We start from the raw sequence: 7,166 nt of genomic DNA, 5'->3' as shown, positions 1-7,166 counted from the left end.
CATATTCGTCATCGTCATTGTTGCTGTCCTCACCATTGTCCTCCTCGTTCAAGACTTGCCTCTGAAAAGTCTATACCAGTCCCCTTTCTTCCATATGAGGTCTGCCATCTCTTTCCTGTCATCCTCTTCTGTCTTCATGTAGTACCAGTACATTTCACTCACTCTCTTTTTAATACAGTCCTCAACTGTCAAGTCTGAGTGCCTATTTATGTGAAGGTTCCTGGCCTTCTACAGGGCATACCTGAAGCAGGAGATGAACTGGTAGAAGCAGGCTGTCCAGGCCTCTTGCTGTTTAGTCAAGTGCCTGTAAAGGACTGCTGCTTGGGTCAGGGTTCTGAAACCTGTCATTACCAGGAGGAGTGCGTGTTTAGTTGGTCTAATAAAAGATATCACATCTACCCAAAGAACCTTGTCTGCTTCCATACTTTCTTCCACACATCTCTGGCATATATATGTGTAGTCCCAGAAGAGGTGGTTGATTGTTTCAGCCTCCCTCCAGAAGAATTGCCTCAGGCTATTGGATGGACTTCTCTGCCCTGCATTGTTTTTCTGCCAGTTCAAGTGTCTGTGCCCCTTCTGCAAGTTCTTGTGAAAAAAAACACTCCCATATGGCCTGGCAGCTGTCACCAGGTAGCAAGTCCATGGATGATATGGTGTCTCTTGCCCTTACCACCTGCCATATCTTGTGGTGGTTCACCAGGGTCACTAGAGCCACATCATGCAGTTTGTATTTGTCCTGGAAGTATTTCAGGACCCCATAGAACCATAGGGACACCTATGGCAACAAAGGCACCAGTCACAAGGCTCAAGTGCCTATACACTAATGCTAGGAGCATGGGGAGCAAGCAGGATGAACTAGCACTCCTGCTTGCAGAAAACACCTACGACTTAGTAGGGCTAACAGAAACCTGGTGGGATTCTTCCCACGACTGGGCAGTACACATTGAGGGTTATAAGCTGTACAGAAAGGATAGAGTGGGGAAGAGTGGGGGAGGGGTTGCGCTCTATGTCAATGAGCGATATACATCGACCCTTATCAAAACGGAATCCTAGGAGGAGAAAGTAGAAGGATTGTGGGTTAGGTTACATGGAGGTCAAGGAGAAAGGGATTTGGTGGTGGGGGTCTGCTACAGACCAAGGGAAAGAACTAGATTTGGGGCTCCTGAGGCAGCTCTCGGAGACCATAAAAACTAGGGAGGCGGTAGTCATGGGGGACCTAAACTACCCAGACATCTGCTGGGAGACGCAGACAGCAAAGTCCCACCGTTCACGCAGGTTCCTATTCTGCGTACAGGACCTCCTCCTGATGCAGGAGGTACATGGTCCCACTAGGGGGAATGCCTTGCTGGACCTGGTTTTGGCAACGGGGGATGACATGGTAGGAGACCTACAGATCAGTGGTCACCTGGGGGACAGTGATCACCAAATAATAGAATTCATCATAAGACGTCGAGTGGGTAAGGTAACTAGTAGGGTGAAAGTGCTAGACTTTAGGAAAGCTGATTTCAATGAACTCAGGCGTTTAGTCAAGGACGCACTGCAGAGTAAGAGTTTTGAAAAGATGGGAGCCCAGGAAGGGTGGCTGTGCCTTAAAGAAATGATCCTTCGGGCACAGAGGGAGATGATCCCGATGCGGGGAAAAAGGGGGAAAGGGGCCAAGAGGCTTCCTTGGCTGAACAGAGAAACCCAGAGGAGCCTACGGGCAAAAAGGGAGGCATATAAAAAGTGGAAACGGGGAGAGACTACTAAAGAGGAGTATACTTCCTCTGCTCGCACTTGTAGGGAGGCAGTTAGACAGGCCAAAGCTACCATGGAGCTGAGGATGGTATCCCAAGTTAAGGATAACAAAAAATTGTTTTTTAGATATATAGGGAGTAAAAGGAAGGCCCAGGGTGGAATAGGACCCTTACTTGCTGGGCATAAGCAATTGGTGACGGACAGGGGGGACAAGGCTGAACTCCTCAACGAGTTCTTTGCCTCAGTGTTCCTAAGCAAGGGGCAAGACAAGTCTCTCACTGGGATTGTAGAGAGGCAGCAGCAGGGCGCCAGACTACCAAGCGTAGACCCTGAGATGGTGCAGAGGCACTTGGAGGAACTGGATGCTTTTAAGTCGGCAGGCCCGGATGAGCTCCATCCGAGGGTACTGAAGGCACTGGCTGACGTCATTGCACAGGTACTGGCGGGAATATTTGAACACTCGTGGCACACAAGCCAGGTCCCGGAGGACTGGAAAAGGGCCAATGTGGTCCCCATTTCCAAGAAGGGGAGGGAGGAGGACCCAGGCAACTATAGGCCAGTCAGTCTCACCTCCATCCTTGGCAGTCTTTGAAAAAATTATCAAGGCTCACATTTGCGAGAGCCCGACAGGAAAAATTATGCTGAGGGGAAACCAGCATGGGTTCGTAGCAGGTAGATCATGCCTGACTAATCTAGTCTCTTTTTATGACCAGGTTACAAAACACCTGGACGCAGGAGTAGGGGTAGACGTTGTTTACTTAGACTTCAGGAAGGCCTTCGATACGGTATCCCACCCCATACTGGTGAACAAATTAAGAGGCTATGACTTGGATGACTGCACAGTCCGGTGGGTGGTGAATTGGCTAGAGGGTCACACCCAGAGAGTCGTAGTGGATGGGTCGGTATCGACCTGGAAAGGTTTGGGCAGTGGGGTCCCGCAGGGCTCGGTCTTTGGACCAATACTCTTCAATGTCTTCATTAGCAACTTGGACAAGGGAGTGAAGTGTACTCTGTCCAAGTCTGCAGATGACACAAAACTGTGGGGAGAAGTGGACACACCGGAGGGCAGGGAACAACTACAAGCAGACCTGGACAGGTTGGACATATGGGCCCAAAACAACAGAATTCAGTTCAACAAGGAGAAATGCAAAGTGCTGCACCTAGGGAGGAAAAATGTCCAGCACACCTACTGCCTAGGAAATGACCTGCTTGGTGGCACGGAAGCGGAAAGGGATCTTGGAGTCCTAGTGGACTCCAAGATGAACATGAGCCGGCAGTGTGACGAAGTAATCAGGAAAGCTAATGGCACTTTATCGTGCATCAGCAGATGCATGACGAACAGAACCAAGGAGGTGATAATTCCCCTCTATTGGGCGCTGGTCAGACCGCAGTTGGAGTACTGCATGCAATTTTGGGCACCGCACTTCAAGAGGGATGTGGATAACCTGGGGAGGGTCCAGAGAAGGGCCACTCATATGGTTAAGGGCTTGCAGGCCAAGCCCTATGAGGAGAGACTAGGGCACCTGGACCTCTTCAGCCTCCACAAGAGAAGGTTGAGAGGTGACCTTGTGGCTGCCTATAAGTTCATCATGGGGGCACAGAAGGGAATTGTTGAGGCTTTACTCACCAAGGCGCCCCCAGGGGTTACAAGAAATAATGGCCATAAGCTAGCAGAGAGCAGATTTAGACTAGACATTAGGAAGAACTTCTTCACAGTTAGAGTGGCCAAAGTCTGGAATGGGCTCCCAAGGGAGGTGGTGCTCTCCCCTACCCTGGGGGTCTTCAAGAGGAGGTTAGATAGGCATCTAGCTGGGGTCATCTAAACCCAGCACTCTTTCCTGCCATGCAGGGGGTCAGACTTGATGATCTATTGAGGACCCTTCCGACCCTAACATCTATGAATCTGTGAATCTATGGCCTGTGGGCTCCCGTTGGTCATCGTGTGCACCTGTCACTGTCACAGCAGCTGCCCTGCAATAATTTACAAAGTGGACTGTTTTGGATTCTGTCCCTGTTGCCAGTTTGCAAACCTGGCTCATGTACTTGGCCCAGAGGAACAGTAGGGCATCTGGCATTCCTCTGCCTTCAGACGATTTCACTTTGTACAGTTTGGTCCTCCGCACTTTTTCCCATTTGGAGTTCCAAAAGAAAACACACATGGCTCTTTGGATGACTTGCTCTGAGAGAATGAAGACTAGCCCAATGTAGAGAAGTATCAGCAGTAACATCGCCTTCATGAGTGCTCCCCCCCCATTGACAGGCAGTGTGATTGCTATAATCCCAGTCTCTGTTTTGTCTTAGCATCTGTCCTTTCCCATCTGGCCCATCAGCTCTGGATCAAACTCCACCCCAAGGATCTGTACCCCCTCGAATGGGATGGAGACCCCCAGGTCCCTGAGTTTGCCCAGGACTAGGCAGGTGCTTTTGCTTACATTGCTTACACTGAGCTTGGCCCCTGCTGCTGCTCTGTATACCTGGGTGCGTTGTAGTGCTCTTTCCACCAAACCTTTGTCCCTGCATATAATGTTGGATGCTCAGTGGGAGGGGAGCAGATTTGGAAAGATGTTATTTTGAGATCTGGTGCTCTTTGAGTATGGGTTCAATGATCCTGATACTAGATATTACTAGATCTTACTAGATATGACAACCAGGGTGTGTCTACACAAGCATTTACTGCACAGCAAATTTACTATGCAGTAAGCAGATTTAGGCCGACGTCTACACATGCAGGCGTTAAAGTGCAGTAATGTTATGTTTGAAGTGACTTGGGAGGACAGTCAGTCCACACACATGGACCCAAGTCAGTCCACACACAAGGTGTTACTGCACAGTAATGCATCTTCAGGTGTGTTACTGAGCAGTAAATAATCAGACATAAATTTGCTACCTTCATGATGCAGATAGCAAATTTAGACCCAAGTCAGTGTAAGTCACCATACTTACTGCACAGTATGGACATGCACACGTAGACATGCACCTGTACTGCGCAACAACTTAGGTTACTGCGCAGTAAATATGCACATATAGAGGCACCCCCAGTGTAAGGTAATAAACGGTAGTAATATAACTAAGGTTGAGCAAGGGGAGCATTTGTCCCAAGTGGAGATTTAAAGGGTGGCCTCCCAGAGAGCCACAGCCACAGGGATTGCTGAAGCCAGTGGGAGGAAATCTACAGCAGCAGGAGCCCTGAGTCCCTGCCAGGTCAGCTGCTACAGCCAGAGTAGCATTATACTGTACCTAGAAGCAGCAGCCACGATCTCTAAATGAGGTAAGATTTGCTTGGAGCTTCCACTCCACACAACTTTCCCACACCCAGGCCACTGAAACAGTTAGTGACACCTCTTGAGTGGAGCATTTCTTGTTGCATTGACTAGGTTAGTGCAATGTATTAGCATGCCTTGTTCAGAGAAGTGGCCTATATCCCCTGTGGATTTTCCTTGCTGGGTAATGGAAGTGTTTAAATTGGTGCAATATGTGTTCCATTATTCCCCTTAAAGCAGATGAATTGTTTGGTAAGGGACTCCAGTTTCCCAGTGTGCTAGGGATGCTTACTGGGTATGTGGAGGCAAGCTAGGAGCCCATCTAATGCCCCGTACCAGAGCCAAAGGACCTGCCCCAATCCTGGCCAATCCCCACCCTGAGGCAAGCTGAGCTGAGCTGCAGGCCCCTCATCACTAATGGCAGATAGCAACTGCAGCACTGACCCTCCCCAGGGGGACCCACCAGGCACAGAAACAGCAGCAGCGCATTCTTGGGGTGGGGGCCTGATTGCAAGCAGTCTGGGATGAAGAAGGGAGGTGAGGTGACCCTTGTAGTGTGGAGGTCTGTGATCTTACAGACAGCACCCTAGGCTGGGTCCCCACCTCTCACGAACCCCCCCCCCCCCCCCTTCCACTTAGCCTTGGCCTGGAGGCTTCAGCACATAATGCAGGTGGGGGCAAGAGATGAGGAGGCTGAAAGCCTCCTTCCCCTCCTTGCTTCAGAGCTGTGCATAAGGGCTCATCTGGATCTTAACCCATGAGCTTCCAGGTTGAATGGGCAGCTGGCAGCCACCACTTATCAATGACAACGGCATGTGTGTGTGCAAAGGCAGGAACAAAGAGGCCCTCCCATTGGTAAAGGGAAGTGCCTGCCAGCAGAGCAGGAAGGGCCCCAAAGTGGCCCGACTTGGAGGAACTGGCAGTGCAGAAGCCAGTGCTCTCTTTCCCACACCAGTGGGCAAGGAATGCAACCCACCAGATGGGAGCCCCCTCTTCCAGGCAGTGATGGGAGGGAGTTAGGCAAGGCACTGGGCTGTAGAGCAGAGTGGTTCAGGAGCATTTGGGCAGGGCAGGTTGCTGGTGGGAGCTGTCATAGCGGTGTGTGGTAGCACCAGTGCTTGTGTTTGACAGCTCGGGGGGAGGTCCCCAAAAATCAAGTTCGCCCAGGCCACCTTTTTACCCTAAACCTGATTCTGACACACAACATCAGCCCAATGAAGCCTAAGCAGGCTCTGCTTCAGTTTCCCCACTTACTCAGGTGCATGACATCTGGAACAAATCTGGTTAAATGGGCAAATTTTGGCCTTCATGGTGTATCTGCTAGTAAGGATTCCCTGCTAGCAGAGTCCTTAAGAATACAGTGGTAAAACTACATACTCACAGCAGGACTTAAGTACACTCATTATAACATTTTCCCCCTTCTTAATATCTCCTAATTACTTCTTGCCCCAATGATGATGGCAGTGATGATGAAGCGAGTGTCACCACACTCTGTGTTGGAAGCATAAGGGCCGGAAAGCCAGCAACAGGTAGAATGGCCGGTGTCCATAAGACCTTGGGTGTCCAAAAGAAGGGCCATAAGGGCATTTGTACATGATGTGGTCGGCCATCTGTGTTGCCCCCAGGATTCCTCTTACCAGAGACCCCCAAGGATTGACACGGCCCCTTGTCCAAATTGGTGTCAAGTGAACTTTATTAGTAACTGCTAGGCTTATTACAAGCTTATTATCCTTGTAATACAACCTGGCAAGCGGTTCCTTCAGGTGTTACAACAGTGACCTTCAGTGGTACCAGCCTCAGATCCTCTGCTGGAGTGTGGGATGTTAGTTTCTGGATTCTTTGTTGCTCAAACAAGAATCCCAAGGCTGCTCCTGTCTCCCCAGGGTGGCAACACAAAACACACACTGTCTCTTTGTTTGTCCACTACTTTTGTAAATTTCTCATCTCAAACTGTCCAATCCTCAAGTTTCTTACCTCATCTTTTTAGATAAGGAACTCCAATCCTATTCTGTTTTTGGTTTCCTTTCCTTTTAGAGAAACTACTGTACCTGGTTAACCCACCGCACCAATCATAGCACTCACTTTTCTCAGTGCCTTATACGGCACTCTGTACAATTTAATTGCTCCGTTCTGGGAAGGCCTAAAGTTATGCTAAAAGCCTGAGAATAA

Source organism: Alligator mississippiensis, chromosome 5, assembly GCF_030867095.1.
Source record: "Alligator mississippiensis isolate rAllMis1 chromosome 5, rAllMis1, whole genome shotgun sequence".
Lineage (NCBI taxonomy): Eukaryota > Metazoa > Chordata > Crocodylia > Alligatoridae > Alligator > Alligator mississippiensis.
This window is presented reverse-complemented; position numbering follows the sequence as displayed.